A 7882-nucleotide genomic window follows, 5' to 3' on the forward strand; every position below is an offset into this window, starting at 1 on the left:
ATCCTTTCAGTGCAGATGTACACCAAGCTCGAACTCTAACCAGAATCGGCGCGTTGCCGCGAGTAGTGAGGCAAATGAGCAAGGGCACTACACCTTTAGTGTGTGGTATAAAATGAGAATTGGTGTCTGACGGGAGGCGTGCTAGAGCAGTCCATGCTCCATGCGGATGTGCTCACCGCCGTATCCGGTTGGCACAGTGGTCAGCGCATCTGCTTAGTAACCCGAAGACGTGGGTTCGAATCCCGTTACAGTACATATTTTCAACATACCTCGTTGATATAAATCAATACTCATTGGCAGCTTATGACTCTAAATCCTTAGTCTCTCGAAAGTAGTGATGTCGGTGAACTGGGAGCTTCTCTGATTTATGAAAGGCCTTCATAAATTGTCAATTAACAACCAAAATACGATGACACGAAGTAGTTTCAAAGTTAAGTGAGTTCAGGAAATTTTGACAAAGAGAAACCGGAATGTTATTCTGGACAGCGACTGTTCATCGGAAAGTACGTAGGGACTTCAGAAAGTAAGTTACACATGTAGTCTCACGCTAAGATGTACGCAACATGTGTGGCGCGTTGTCAGAAGCGAGAATACGTTCTGCGTGTCCTACAGACACAGTTCTGCTGCAGCAGACGTAAAAGATCCCTCACAGTGGGCGAGTAAAATGGAGCGGCAACTGAAAACGTAGTCTGAAGTTGAAGTATGTGGGACAGTACGTTTCTTGTGGGCAAAACGTCCAGATTGTACACAGATTCAACGTGAAATCCTAGCGGTATGTGGACGAAAAGGAATGTCGCGTCGTGCCGTAGTGAAATGGTGCCAAGTACACTGACGAAAGTTGGAAGCCGTGATTCTCCATGTAAATGATGATGTCTATTCAAATTTCGCACTAGTCGGGTAAGAAAAAAAGTTCAAATGTGTGTGAAATCTTATGGGACTTAACTGCTAAGGTCATAAGTCCCTAAGCTTACACTCTACTTAACCTAAATTATCCTAAGGGCAAACACACACACCCATGCCCGAGGGAGGACTCGAACCTCCGCCGGGATCAGCCACACAGTCCATGACTGCAGCGCCTTAGACCGATTTTTTTCCGATATAGTTCGTTGCGTTTGGTCTGGGCGGACGTCACAAGACATCCGTTTAAGTTGATCGTCGATTGCTTGACTCAATTTTTTTTTTATTTATTTTTTTTTTTTTTTTTTTTTTATTACAGAGATCACGCAGCTCTCTGACCGAACACGCTGAGCTACCGTGCCGGCGGTTTATAATGTTGGTGGGAAAAGCAAACCAAAGATTGCGATTTATTGGCATAACACTTAGAAAACGCCGCAGGTATATTAAAGATGATGATGATGTTTGGTGTGTGGGGCGCTCAACTGCGCGGTTATCAGCACCCGTACTAATTCCCAACCATTGCTCGGCCCAATTTCGCCACTTTCATGAATGATGATGAAATGATGAGGACAACACAAACACCCAGTCATCTCGAGGCAGGGGAAAATCCCTGACCCCGCCGGGAATCGAACCCGGGACCCCGGGCTCAGGAAGCAAGAACGTGACCGCGAGACCACGAGCTACGGACTCTCTTTTTTTTCTCATTTTGTTCGTTACATCTGCTCGGGGCGGACGTCGTAAGACATCCGTTTAAGTTCGTTGTTGATCGATTAACTCAGGTTTTTTTTATTACAGAGGGCAGCTAACCCTCTGACCGAGCACGCTGTGCTACCGCGCCGGCTCATTTTGTTCGATTTTGTTCGTTGCATCTGCTCGGGGAGGACGTCGTAAGACATCCGTTTAAGTTCGTTGATGATCGATTAACTCAGTTTTTTTTTATTATTACAGAGGGCACGTAACCCTCTGACCGAACACGCTGAGCTGCCGTGCCGGCAGGAGGACTCGAACCTCCGCCGGGACCAGCCACACAGTCTATGACTGCACCGCCTAGAGACCGCTCTGCTAATCCCGCGCGGCAGTCGGATAAGACTGGCGCTAGTAGCGCCACAGTGAGGGTACAAATCAGGCTTACTTTAAACAAAAGCTGTAACGGTCGCGAGCGTTTGTTACCTCCGAGAATGGACGTCGGGAGTTCATGTTAGTCAAGAATGCCTTTAAGGCGAAAAAGACGCGTCGTCAACACCTCACTGAGTTTGAACGAAGCTACGAAAAGCTGGATGTTCCTTCTGCGTTATTACAGAAAGACTTGACAGGAATGTAGCCACTGTACATGATTGCTGGCACGATGGTCACAAAAACGTACGTAGCACTGTCGAGAGGGAAGACCATCGTCTTCGGCATATGGCTCTGGCGCATCGCACTGCATCTACAGCAGCAATTTGAGCAGCAGTTGGCACCACAGTGACACAACGAAGTGTTACAAATCTCGTATTTCTAGGACTGGTCCGAGCCAGACGTCATGTAGCGTGCATGTTACCAATCCCAAACTACTGCCATTTTCGACTTCAGTGATGTCAAGAGAGAGCTCACTGAAGGCAGGATGGAGGTCTGTGGCGTTTTCTGATGAGAGCCGGTTCTGCCTCGGTGCCAGTGATGGCCGTGCGTTGGTTAGGAGGAGGCCAGTTGGGGGCCTGCAACCGAGCTGTCTGAATGCTAGACACACTGTGCCTATACTTGGATTTACGGTCTCAGATGAGATTTCGTAAGACAGCAGGAGCACTCTCGTGGTTATCCCACGCACCCGGACTGCAAATCTGTACGTCAATCTGGTGCTTCAACCCGTCCTGCTGCCAGTCATGAACAGCATTCCAGGGGGTGTTTTCCAACAGGATAACGCTCGCCCACATACCACTGTTGTAACCCAACATGCTATACAGAGTGTCGACATGTTACCTTGGCCTGCTCGATCACCAGGTCTGTCTACAATTGAGCACATATGGGACATCATCAGACGAAAACTCCACAACCTGCATTAACCGTCTCTGTATTGACCGACCAAGTACAACAGTCACGGAACTGCATCATCCCACAAGGTGATATTCGGTACCTGTACAACACAGTGCGTGTTTGCATTGAAAATTCTAGCAGCTATAACTGTTATTAACGTACCAGTATTTCACATTTGCAGTGGCTTATCTCGCGCTTGTATTAGCCTGTGACCTTGTAATGTTAATCACTTAAATATGTTACGTAGACAAATGTATTCCCAGAATTCCATTACTCTTAATTATTTTTTGGTGTTGTGTATTACGTATACGTCACACACGTGGATGATGCTGAGTCGCCATGCAGTCCAGATCAAACATCGTGCGATTTCCATCTTTTCGGCAGCTGAAAGAACTTCTGGGAGGAAGAGTCTTCCAACGATGACAACGATCACGCAGTGTTTCCCGAATGGCTCCGTGAACAAGGAGGGATTTCTATCGTCGAGGAATTGAGCGATTGGTAGAACATCCCGATCCTTGTTTACACAGACTTGCTATGTTGAAGAATGGTGTCAGGTATCTGTCTCACTTTGAAGTGTAGTGCAACATTCCACAGCAGTTACATCGCCTTCTACAGTACTGACTTTTCAAAGTCCCCTCGTATTACGAATGAGTACATGAACCCCTTATAACAGAGTTCCCGAGCCGGCCGGAGTGGTCGAGCGGTTCTAGGTGCTGCAGTCTGGAACCGCGCGACCGCTACGGTCGCAGTTTCGAATCCTGTCTCGGGCATGGATGTATATGATGTCCTTAGGTTAGTTAGGTTTAACTAGTTCTAAGTTCTAGGGGACTGATGACCACAGAAGTTAAGTCCCATAGTGCTCAGAGCTATTTGAACCATTTTGAACAGAGTTCCCGAGGATGCAAGTTCCTAATATGCGCTCGAGGGCAAACACATTACACAAGAAGTGTTCCACAGGCCCACCTTCCACGAGAAGGAAGGCTTCAGCATGTCTCCTCATCGATGCCCGTACGCGTTCCAATATGCCAGGCATGTTCCGAATGCACTAACAACCGTCCGCAATGTGCTCCCGGAGTTCAGCGACACTATCTACACGGGTGGAACGCCCCAAAGCTTTCAAATCACCTCAAACACAAAAACTCAACTCGTTCAAGTCAGCGGACCTAGAAGGCCATGGTACAGACCAATACACTCGTTGTCGAAACGCTGTTCACCAGTTCGCCCAACTCAGGACTCCGGAATGATAATAAATGAAGTTTATCACTTTATAACTTACGCCCCACTTGTGGTGTTTCGAAACAACGGTAGCCTTAGATATTAACAGTGTGGTAACACTGGCATGACTGCACTTACGCGTACGTTATACAGGGCACACCATTGGTTTCCGGTCTATGTTTATTAAGATTATTTGCTTGTTTCATTATTATCTACTCGTTCCTTTCCTTTGTGTCTGCATCTACATCTGTATTACGCAAGCCACCTTACGCTGAGTGGCGGGAAAATTTGTGTACCAATGTCACTTCCGTCTTTTCCTGTTCCAGTCGCGAATGACTCGCGCTTAGAACGATTGCTGGTAAGTCCCTGTGTGTGCTCGAATCTCTCTATCTCCATGTAGCACCTAGTAATTTATTGGTTAACTCTTCTGAATGACTCGCGCTTAGAACGATTGCTGGTAAGTCCCTGTGTGTGCTCGAATCTCTCTATCTCCATGTAGCACCTAGTAATTTATTGGTTAACTCTTCTGGTAAAGTACGTGCTCGAAACATCTGCAGAACGCTTCTCCTGCAGCGTCTGCTACCGGAGTTGGCTGAGCATCTCCGTGATGCTTTAGCACTTACAAAATGAACCTGTAACGAAAAGTGCTGCTTTTCTTTGTATGTTCCCTATTTCGTCCATCAATTCTATCTGATGCGGATCCCAGACTGACGAGCAGTATTCATACATTGGTCGAACGAAGATTTTGTTAGCTAATTCCTTTACTAAAAGACTACACTTCCTAAGGATTCTTCCAATGAATCTCAGTCGGGCATCTGCCTTACCCACGATCAGTTTTATGTGCTCGTTCCACTTTAAATCGCCCCGTACGCTACTCCTAGATATTTTATGGAAGTAACTGATTCCTGTGATCGTTCTGCAATCATGTGTAATCATACAACAACGGGCTTTCCTGTCTATGTATTCGCAATATGTTATGTTTGTTTGTGCTGAGAGTCAACCGCCACTCCCTGCACCAAGTGTCGACCCTCTGCAGGTCTTCCTGATTTTTACAACCAGTTTCTAGGTTTGGGACATCTCTGTATGCAACAGCATCATCCGCAAAAAGCTTCATACAACTTCCGATGTCACCTACCACGTCATATACATATATTGTGAAAAAGGAAAGGTCCTACAACACTCCCCTGGGGCACTCACGAAGTTACTTTTTACCTCTGAAGACTTTTATCGACTGAGAATCAATATCTGTGTTCTGGTTACTAGGAACTCTTCAATCCAATCACATAGTTGGTTTGACATCGTTTATACATCGCCAGTCGCCCTGTAGACTGATGGTCCCCATACAGGCCGAAGCACTTTTTTACTTCTCTTTCACAAATATGAAGTTATTCTATCGAGCAGCAACAGAAGTCAACGCGTAGCAGAAATAATTCAATACCGATAAGTCGGTTATATGTATAGTATTTAATAATCACTTTCTGAATATATGAAGTGAAATAAATAGATGCTTAGTTCCTACAGAGGATCACATAACTCTATTAGAAAACAGTTTTCCGAAACCGTTATCTGAAATACTACTCCATGATACCAACAAGGAGGAGATTGAGTCCATAATTAAATCACTAAACAGTAAGGACTCTTAAGGATATGATGGGGTTTCTAGCAGAATACTAAAGTACTGTTCAGTACATGTTAGCTCAGCACCCAGCCATATCTGCAACTTTTCCTTTCGGAATGTTTAGTTTCCTTTAGTAGTGAAGTCACTTCATAAAAAAGGAGAGATGGGTAATGCAGACAATTTTAGACCTATTTCTATTTCCCTATATGTCCATTTTTTCATAGACGGATATGGGACTCAGCTGTTGGTCAGAGGGCCTGAAGATGGCGTAATAAATCACCGAAACTGGAAATTGGGCGGCTAAAAGGTGTTTGATCTGACACCCTATTTCTATTTTATCGGTGTTTGCTAAAGTTATTGAAAATACTATATACACAAAGGTAGCTGATCATTTCAATTTACGAAATTTGCTGTAAAATATACGGTTTGGTTTTATAAGTGGTTTAACAACTCAAAATGCTATGTTCTCTTTTGTCTGTGAGGGTCTCGACGGATTAAATAAAAGGTTGCGAACGCTAGGCGTCTTCTTTGATTTAACTAAGGCGTTTGATTGTGTTGATCACAAAATGATACTGCAGAAGTTGAACCATTATGGAGTAAGGGAAGTAGCTCACAACTGGTTCACCTTTTACTTTGAAAACAGACAGCAGAAGCTCATTCACCACAGTACTGAGAATGACGACGACGTGCAGTCCCAGTGGAGCACAGTTAAGTGGGAGGTCCCTCAGGGGTCGGTGCTGGGGCCGCTACTGTTTCTTATTTATGTGTATGATATACCTGCCAGTATTACAGGTAATTCTAAAATATTTCTGTTTGCTGATGACACGGCTTTGTAGTGAAGGATGTTGTGTGCAACACTGACAGAGGATCATATAATTCAGTTCAAGGCATAAGTTGATGGCTTGTAGATTCAAATGGTTCAAATGGCTCTGAGCACTATGGGACTCAACTGCTGTGGTCATAAGTCCCCTAGAACTTAGAACTACTTAAACCTAACTAACCTAAGGACAGCACACAACACCCAGCCATCACGAGGCAGAAAAAATCCCTGACCCCGCCGGGAACCGAACCTGGGAACCCGGGCGTGGGAAGCGAGAACGCTACCGCACGACCACGAGATGCGGGCGATGGCTTGTAGAAAATAAATTGATGCTAAATCACAGTAAGATTCAGTTTTTACACTTTATAACACACAATTCAATAAAAACTGTCATTTTTATTACACAGTATGGGCATATGGTTAGTGAAACTGAACAGTCCAAGTTCCTGGGCGTTCAGGTAGTAAGCTGTCGAGGAAAGCCCACGTTCAGGATCTTCTTCAAACACTAAACGCTGCTTCATTCATAGTGGTAGTTCAACAAAAAAATAGACACTGATACAAAAAGGGTATTCTTGGCTCAAGAAACGGGTGGTTAGAGAAATATGTGGTGTAATTTCGCGAACCTCACGTCGACGCCTCTTCAGTAGTCTGGGAATTCTGACATTGGGTCTAAATTCATGTTTTCTTTAATGTCGTTTCTTGTTAACAATATTCACAAGAGTTAGCAGCTTTCACTCAGTTAATACCAGGCAGAAATCTAATCTGCAGCTGGCCGCGGTGGTCTAGCGGTTCTGGCGCTGCAGTCTGGAACCGCGGGACTGCTACGGTCGCAGGTTCGAATCCTGCCTCCGGCATGGGTGTGTGTGATGTCCTTAGGTTAGTTAGGTTTAAGTAGTTCTAAGTTCTAGGGGACTTATGACCTAAGATGTTGAGTCCCATAGTGCTCAGAGCCATTTGAACCATTTTTCTAATCTGCATTTTGATTGCACCTCCTTGACTGTTGCACAGAAAGGAGTGCAGTATTCCGCTGCATCCATTTGCAGTAAGACTCCACAAGAATTCAAAAATCTGAGCTGTAATCCACGCACCTTCAAGTCTAAACTGGAGAGTTTCCTCATGACTCACTCCTTCTATTCTGTAGGGACACTCATGGAATTTTTTTTTTTTTAAATCAAGCTACTTTCTGTATTACGTTGTCGATTACTTTTATTTAAACTTGTGGCTTATCGTATTCATGTGTTCCATATACGTTTTAATTTATCTATTATGACTCTTCTGTTTTTATTTCATGCACTGATTCGTTCCATGACAATTACTCCTCAATT

The sequence above is a fragment of the Schistocerca cancellata genome, chromosome 2 (genome assembly GCF_023864275.1).
Source record: "Schistocerca cancellata isolate TAMUIC-IGC-003103 chromosome 2, iqSchCanc2.1, whole genome shotgun sequence".
NCBI lineage: Eukaryota > Metazoa > Arthropoda > Insecta > Orthoptera > Acrididae > Schistocerca > Schistocerca cancellata.